The following is a 7,321-nucleotide window of genomic DNA, read 5'->3' on the forward strand; positions in this document are numbered from 1 at the left end:
CACTATGCTCTGCCAATGAAGGGGCCTGGTACTCCCATCACAACAGGGCCCTAAGTCGCTTCCTAGTAGTCCCCAGGTGGCGGAACGGGCTACAATAAGGCTAATATAAGTAAGAATGATAATAGCAATTGTAGCAGTTGGAGTCAAGCAGGTCCACAGCAACGATCCACAGGAACCTACGAGACAAGGGAGCTCAAATATATAAAGTTAGTAACATGCATTATTGGGGCATACATGCATGCAGTATTAAACGTGAATGCATACAGATAGAGAGAAAGGGGAGGCTGGAGCTATGTGTGGCCCCCTGGCAGTCTAAGCCTATAGCAGCATAATAGGTGCTGTTCCAAGGCAAGCCTGAGCCAACCCAAACTGTAAGCTTTATCAAAAAGGGAAGTTTTAAGCCAACTCTTAGAAGTAGAGAGGGTGTCTGCCTCCTGGACCTTGACTGGTAGATTATTCCAAAGGAGAGGGGCCTGATAAGTAAAGGTTCTAACTCCTATAGCTTACTACTTTACCACTATTGTACTACTACATATTACTGTACTTTTATAGAGAGCCAGTGTAGAGCCAGTGTAGAGAAGCTAATAGAGGAGAAGTGACACCTTTTCCTAGCTCTTTTTGATGCATGTGCTGCTGCATTTTGGACCAGGTGAAGAGTCGTCAGAGACTTATTTGGGCAGCCTGATAATAAGGAATTGCAGTAATCCAACCTAGAAGTAAGGAGTGCATGAACTAGTTTCAAATAATATTATTTTTCTAATAACATTCAAATGTGCTCTTTTAGAAGAGTGAAGTTTGGAGTTTGAAGTTTTCAGAATCAAGAATTAAAGGCCTAATCCCGACTGTCCTCAAGGACCAAGCTGGGCCGAAAAGCCTTATAAAGCACATCATGTGGTACACACAGTAGTGACAGGGGAAATTTTAATGGTTACAACTTGTTAATGTCATCAGACAGCTCAAGACGGTGACTGCAGTTGAGTGTACCCACACACACACAGTTTAAATTCTCACCTGTAATGACTTCAGATGGCCACTAGATGGAGTTATTAACCATCTGTTTCCACACTGCTCTGATTGCACTCATGGCTTTAGCAGTATTTTACCAGGCGTCAAAAGCATCACATTTGAAGATTTTAGTATGCACTGCATGCTCACTGATTAGTCACTGTGGTGTTGATTGACTCTCCTATCCCACAATGCAATTCATCACGGAGGAGCTCAGGGCTCAGGGCTCTCTGGTTGACTTTTTGAACTCTTGGTGCACACTTTCCTCAAATTTGCAACACTGCAGACTTTGCCAAAGGGATTTACCCACAATGCACGGCTTTTTGATATCAAAAGTGAAATGAAAGTGGAATCTTAGACGGACAAAAAAATCATGAAAGGGATTGATGATTATAATGATTTTTTTTTATAGATATAAACACACGTCATTAACCAGCACTTTGTTTTCTCGTTTTTGTAACATAGCATGATGATGATTTCCAATGACATTGATTTGGTCCAAAAGAAGAGCTAAAAAACACAGACAAGTTCACTTAGCTATGTATGGAATATGAAGCTTACTTTGTTGGCCACAGAAATGCATCTGTTTATGTAACAGAGTGCTCTACAATAAACCTTGTTTGTTTTAACAGTGGAGATTATAACGAGTAAGTGCAGGGACAGCACAGGTGTGATCATAGCACTGACAACAAGCCCATTCCATTTAGGTGAGGGAGTTCACTGGCCAGGTTACTGGGACACTTATTGAAGCACAGTCATCCGGTGTGTGGTCTAACATCCACAATGTAATCCATCAACATGAACCACTCAGTTGTGTTATCAGTGGTGCAGTGACTGTGATCTAGGGCCATGGTTCTCAAGTGGTGGGTCGGATCCAAAAAATGGGTCGCGGAGATGTTTTTAGTGAGTCGCGGATGTGTGAGGCCAAAAGTCTATGCTGCGCTTTTATTTTGAAGGACATGGGCTTCAATGGGATTGTAGAGGAAATATTTTTCTTGCACTACTACCTGCTGGTCATTTTGGTTGACTGTAATACTGCTGTGTTTTGGGATTTTGATATGTTGTGATGTTTCGTTCTGTCTCAGGTCCACACTGCAACATTCTTATTTAAAAAATGTTAGTGGTTGAGAAATTTCATTTGTGATTTCTCTTTAAGAAGGTGGTGGTGGGTCCTGAGGCTAGACCAGTTGAGAACAACTGATCTAGTGAACATTAGACCTTTGCAAGGCACATTATGACTCGTCAAAGTGTAACTTATAACACTAGTTGAGGGTGCATCTCATTCAGGTACAGTTTTAGGGTCATGGTACTGAGTTTGCTGGCTGTAGTGGAACAGCTTACCTGGCCTCTAAACAATTAAAGTATCTTTTATGCTTTTTGTGCAGAACTCACAATGTCTGCTGTGAGAAAAGCTTATTAACTCCACTTAGATTTTGCATTGTGTGTTTATTATCTCAAAATCAGCATCATCCATTGTTTCCAAGTCTGTGCTCGTTGTCCTCCTTTGTGTGTAATTGCTCCGTGTGTGTGTTCAGTGCAGCAGAGAGGATATCACATGTCGGCCCGGTTGCTCACTTATCAGCCCTGCCATATGCTGCTTTATGAGTCTTGTTGAGAGGCCTTATGTCGAATCAAACACAAGCAATAAAGTGAGAACACTACAGTGAATCTATTTTTTCCCCAAAAAATGTTCTTATCCCCCCTCAGCCTTATCCTCAACACAATATACATTCACAAATTGTGAATTAATTTCTTCCATGACATCCCGTGTTATTATCTTCACTGTCTTAAAGGCATCATGTCCTCATTTACTCCGACCCCCCCCCAACTGTTAACCCGACAGCAGGCCTGCAGAGAGCAACAAGGACAATCTGCAGGTGGATGTTTCTCCAGTACCTGTTTTTCCCTTTATTCTATCCTTTTCTCTCTCAGCTCTTAGATTAATTCACTTCTGTGTTTAATCAATAATAATTTCCTCTCTGTTATTTTTTTATATTGTTTTGTTTTGTTCCACTGATTCAACACCTCTTCTTGCCTTGCTCCAATCTTAGGTTGGTTTAAGAGGGGATAGGTCTGACTTGGCGTTAAATTAAACAGCTTCTCAGACTCTTGTCTACCTTTATACGCACCTGCAGCATGCAGATCTGATATGAAGAATGTGACATTTTCCATAAAGGAGAGTTTGCCAACTTGGGGATCATTGCAAATATTAATAATATATCAGGGCTATGTGTCAACTTATTTTTAAATTCTTAATCCTCCTATATCAGCTTAGAAAATGTCAGTGGAGTGCACAATGTCACAATCTGGCTCAGTAGTGTGTGACAAAAAAGGGAGACCACACATAGTTTGCAAAAGAAGGATAAAAATAAGTTTGCCAGCAAGTCAGTGTGTCTGCAGTGCCTGTGTTTGTATGAGTGAGGAACACAAGACACAAGACAATGTTGAAGTCAGTCTGCAGGCCAGGTAAGAGACTGAGAGACTTGCAGGTTTGCTTTATAGCCTACTGAGTCCGGCCTGCTCAGGTGTGCTGCATTTCTGACGAGGCCTCAGCTCCTCCCACAATTACCTGGAACAAAGGAAAACACAGCGAGCAAAGAGGAGGTAGAAACAGGTAGGAAGGCCAACTCTGAGGTCGTCACAAGTAGTAATAGTGACCCAAATTGAATTTTTTTTAAATCTTACGCTGGAAGGAAACTTCTGGCTGCCAACACGACTTTATTGCCTCTCTTTAGAGGCTGTGGGAATTGTAAGTGATTTTCGGTAGCAGACATCGTGAGTGATGATTGCTTTGGCACAGACACTATTACACTTAAAAGATCTTTAGATGGCTGGATGGTTTCCTTGGGAGCTGTCAAGTGTAAAGGATCATTCAATTTAAGAAAATAAATATGAAAAACCTTGTATTAAGCATTCGAGATCCCCAAGTAATATGACAAACTGTAATTTTTCCCCCTTCATTATCTTTTACTTTGTGCCCAAAATGCATCACCATACGGGGTTGCAGCATAAGGTTAGAAGGCACTGATATACCAGTGACTTGGAAGCAAAAAGTAACCAGGTTATACCTTACAATTACAAAACTGGTCAAGGTACAACTTCACATTAATGTTCATCTTTATCTTAAGAAAGACATTTCATAATAAGTCTGACCTTTTCTTCATGGTCACCATTGCAGATTTCCCTCAGCCTGCTCTGCTGCAGGATACACTGGGACGCTGCCCAAACAGAATGCTGACAAAGAGCGAATGGTTCCCGTCACACACATTACAGTAATTAACTCTGCAGAGGATAAAAAAAAAAAGGTGGTTCAACTCTTTTGTGGGGTGTGGATAGGTTGAAAAAAATGAAAATTAATGAAAGAAAAAATAGTTTGTGTTGAACTCAACCCTTTTTGGTATCAGGCTGTAAGCTCTATGGGGATCAGGATTACGGTAACTTCATTATTTATTTTAAATTAAAATAAAGTTTAAGTAAACATTTAGATGAGTTGAAAGGGCTGTTTGACTCTTTCCGTTGTAATTTCCACAGGGCAAGTATGAAAAAAATGAATTCATAAAAGAAGAAACAGAGTAGCCTCTTCTTATGCTTTCTCTTGTGAATGATTATTTATGATTGCAGCAAGAGATTGCATTGTGCGTTCTGTATTTATGAAGCAGTCACATAGAAGAGAAATCACATTACAGGGATTTAGAATTAAACCTTTGATCATTATCGCCAAAGATGAAAAAGAAGAAAACAACCACAGGGCTTTTCTGTTATTCCCTTTAACTCAAGGAGACTTACTCCAAGGTGCTCTGACATACAAACAAACCAAAGCTTCCAGAGTTTCTCTCTTAAGGTTTCATTAAAAGAAACTCAGCATGTGCTGTGAGAAAAAGGAAAACAACCATTGAGTCTGAGTTTCTTGTTGGTGACTATTTCAGTTTTGCAAACCTGCTACATCACAGGAAAATAAATGTGTTTGTACTTTAACAGGGCCATAAGGTGTTTATGCGGTTCAAAGGTTAAAGCTGCAGTCACCTTTATTTTGTAGGGCCATTTGTATACTGTTAATTTTACATACAGAAGAAAAAAAAACGATTGTCTGTGATAACACACCAAGTCCATGACTGTTTTCAAAAATCCTAGATAAGAAATCTTTGTCCTTGTAGTTAACCATCGTTCTTTTGTTTTCAGGCTGACTTGAGCCAGGGTGAAGCTAACAGCAAGGTAAAAAAAACTTAGATGTCAGTGACGTTAGCTTCCGCTAGTACTTTTAGCCAGGGTAGGTTCCACAATTGCTAACCTAAACTACAACTTAATATTAACAGGGCCAACATGTTAATATTGAAGTTGTTTCAGTAGTGCTGTAAGTAAACGTTGGCCATAACTTGATTCCATCCACCAAAAATATAATTAGTTGGGCCTTTATGCTATTGTTAGCCATCATAAGGCTAACGGAAAGAATAAGGTGGATGACAAGGCATAACTACTACAAAAAATGCTACAAAAAATAAGTTTAAACAACACAAGTTCTATTCCTCTTCATAAAAAGTGTTGAGTAGCACCTAACTATGCCCATCACAAGGCTAATGCCAATGTAAAATAAATCAAAAACCACAGCTGTTAACCAGGCTAATGTTCACCTAAAATGATAAATTATCACATCAGTTCAGCTGACCCTGGCTGTCACAAGGCTATTGCTAATGGGATGCAACATGTCAGTATTAGGCTATTAGCTAGTTTGTTTGTTATTTCAATAAGGCTTACCTTGTGCAGTCCTTCATTTGCTAATCTACAGTCAGCCATATTACTCAGCTTTTAGCGACCTGGATTCTACTGGGTCTGACAAAAGGTGTTATTGAGCAGGAAAACACTCGCTTATGATAAAATACATGATGAATGAATTCTATTTAGCTGCTTTAAAGGTCCTGGTATTCTGCATGCTACGTCCTTGTAACACTATCATGGCTTCTTGAACATAGCCATTGTTATCAGTTATCAGTAGCACTTCAGTTCATACAAATACAAGACAATAAGTCGTGATAAAGACCCAGAGGTCGTTCTGCCAAGACAGTAACCACACTGACGAATGGAACAGAGTCATTTTTGTACAAGACATACAATTTTTCAAAATATGTGTACATAATAAATTAAAATCTTAGTGTTTGGAAAACACAAAGGAAGAATTGAAGACGGAAAACAAAGAAGAGGAGAAGTACAGACACAAAAGTAATTCGTCCTCTGCTGTTCTCCAGACTTACCATGAAGTAACAAGAAAAACAACTAATGACTTATCTCACTGGCAGCTTCATTTTAATTAATTTCACAGTCTGAAAAGACTATTTCTGTCACTCTGCTGTATTAATTTCCTATAAGGCGAAGGAGAAATGACTTCCTTATTTGGCTCTTTTGTGATGAGAGAGAAATTGATTAAGGGAGGAAGAAGACTGGGCAATTGGGTCAGGCAAAATAAGAACAGAAGGCAGAATGCTATTTCCATCCTGATGCCTTTGCTGATACAACTGGAACTGGATTGGAGTGTGATTATCATCAAGACCAACATTTGTTAGCAGTAGTGCTAACATGCATTATGATTATGTAGTGGGCAGGTTGAAAAATGATGTTTGAAAAGAGAGTTCATTTTTATTATCAATATTAGTAATGGTGGAACTTTTGTAGGAACTCAGTGAATAATGCTGTTGATGCCATGCAGCTGTTCTTAGTGTTTCTGCATGCTTTGGCCCATTCATTGCATTTCCCTAAATGCAGCACAATGTCATTTATTTTTCAAAGCACAGGCCAAACAAAGTGTTTAACATATATTTCCCTTCTTTTAGGAAACCATCGATTGCATTGATACAGTACAAAAAAAGTTACACTTGCAGACCAGAATGATATCAACCTTTTTTATGTATATTGATTTTCATACTGTAGGGCAAAGAATGGAATTAAATGACTGCTCTGGCATTAAACACAAAAGAATATCAAAAACATTCTTAAATAAGTCAATAGGGGGAGCATAAATGCTATGAGTGCCTCTTTACTGACTTGTTTGTGGAGAGGAGGAGAAGTCAAAGCAAGGGCAGACACCATGAAAGCAGATTAATGACAAGAACCGTCTCCTCTGTCGCTACCTCTGGACTTGGGCAGTGAAAGTGCTGATTGAGGTCTCCTCCGCTTATCAATCGTTCAGTCCACCACAGCTGACCAATGAGGCTTCCCTGCCCTGGACTGTTGCTTGGAGGGAAGTGGAGTGCTGGCATGTTGCTCATTTTAATCTCCTTAAGTATTCACCCCCACAGCAGCGTCAATGAGTCAGTCTGTCAAAGTG

This window comes from Semicossyphus pulcher, unplaced genomic scaffold (genome assembly GCF_022749685.1).
Source record: "Semicossyphus pulcher isolate SPU_LCO1_2020_fin unplaced genomic scaffold, fSemPul1.0.p SCAF_13, whole genome shotgun sequence".
NCBI classification, from domain to species: Eukaryota; Metazoa; Chordata; class Actinopteri; order Labriformes; family Labridae; genus Semicossyphus; species Semicossyphus pulcher.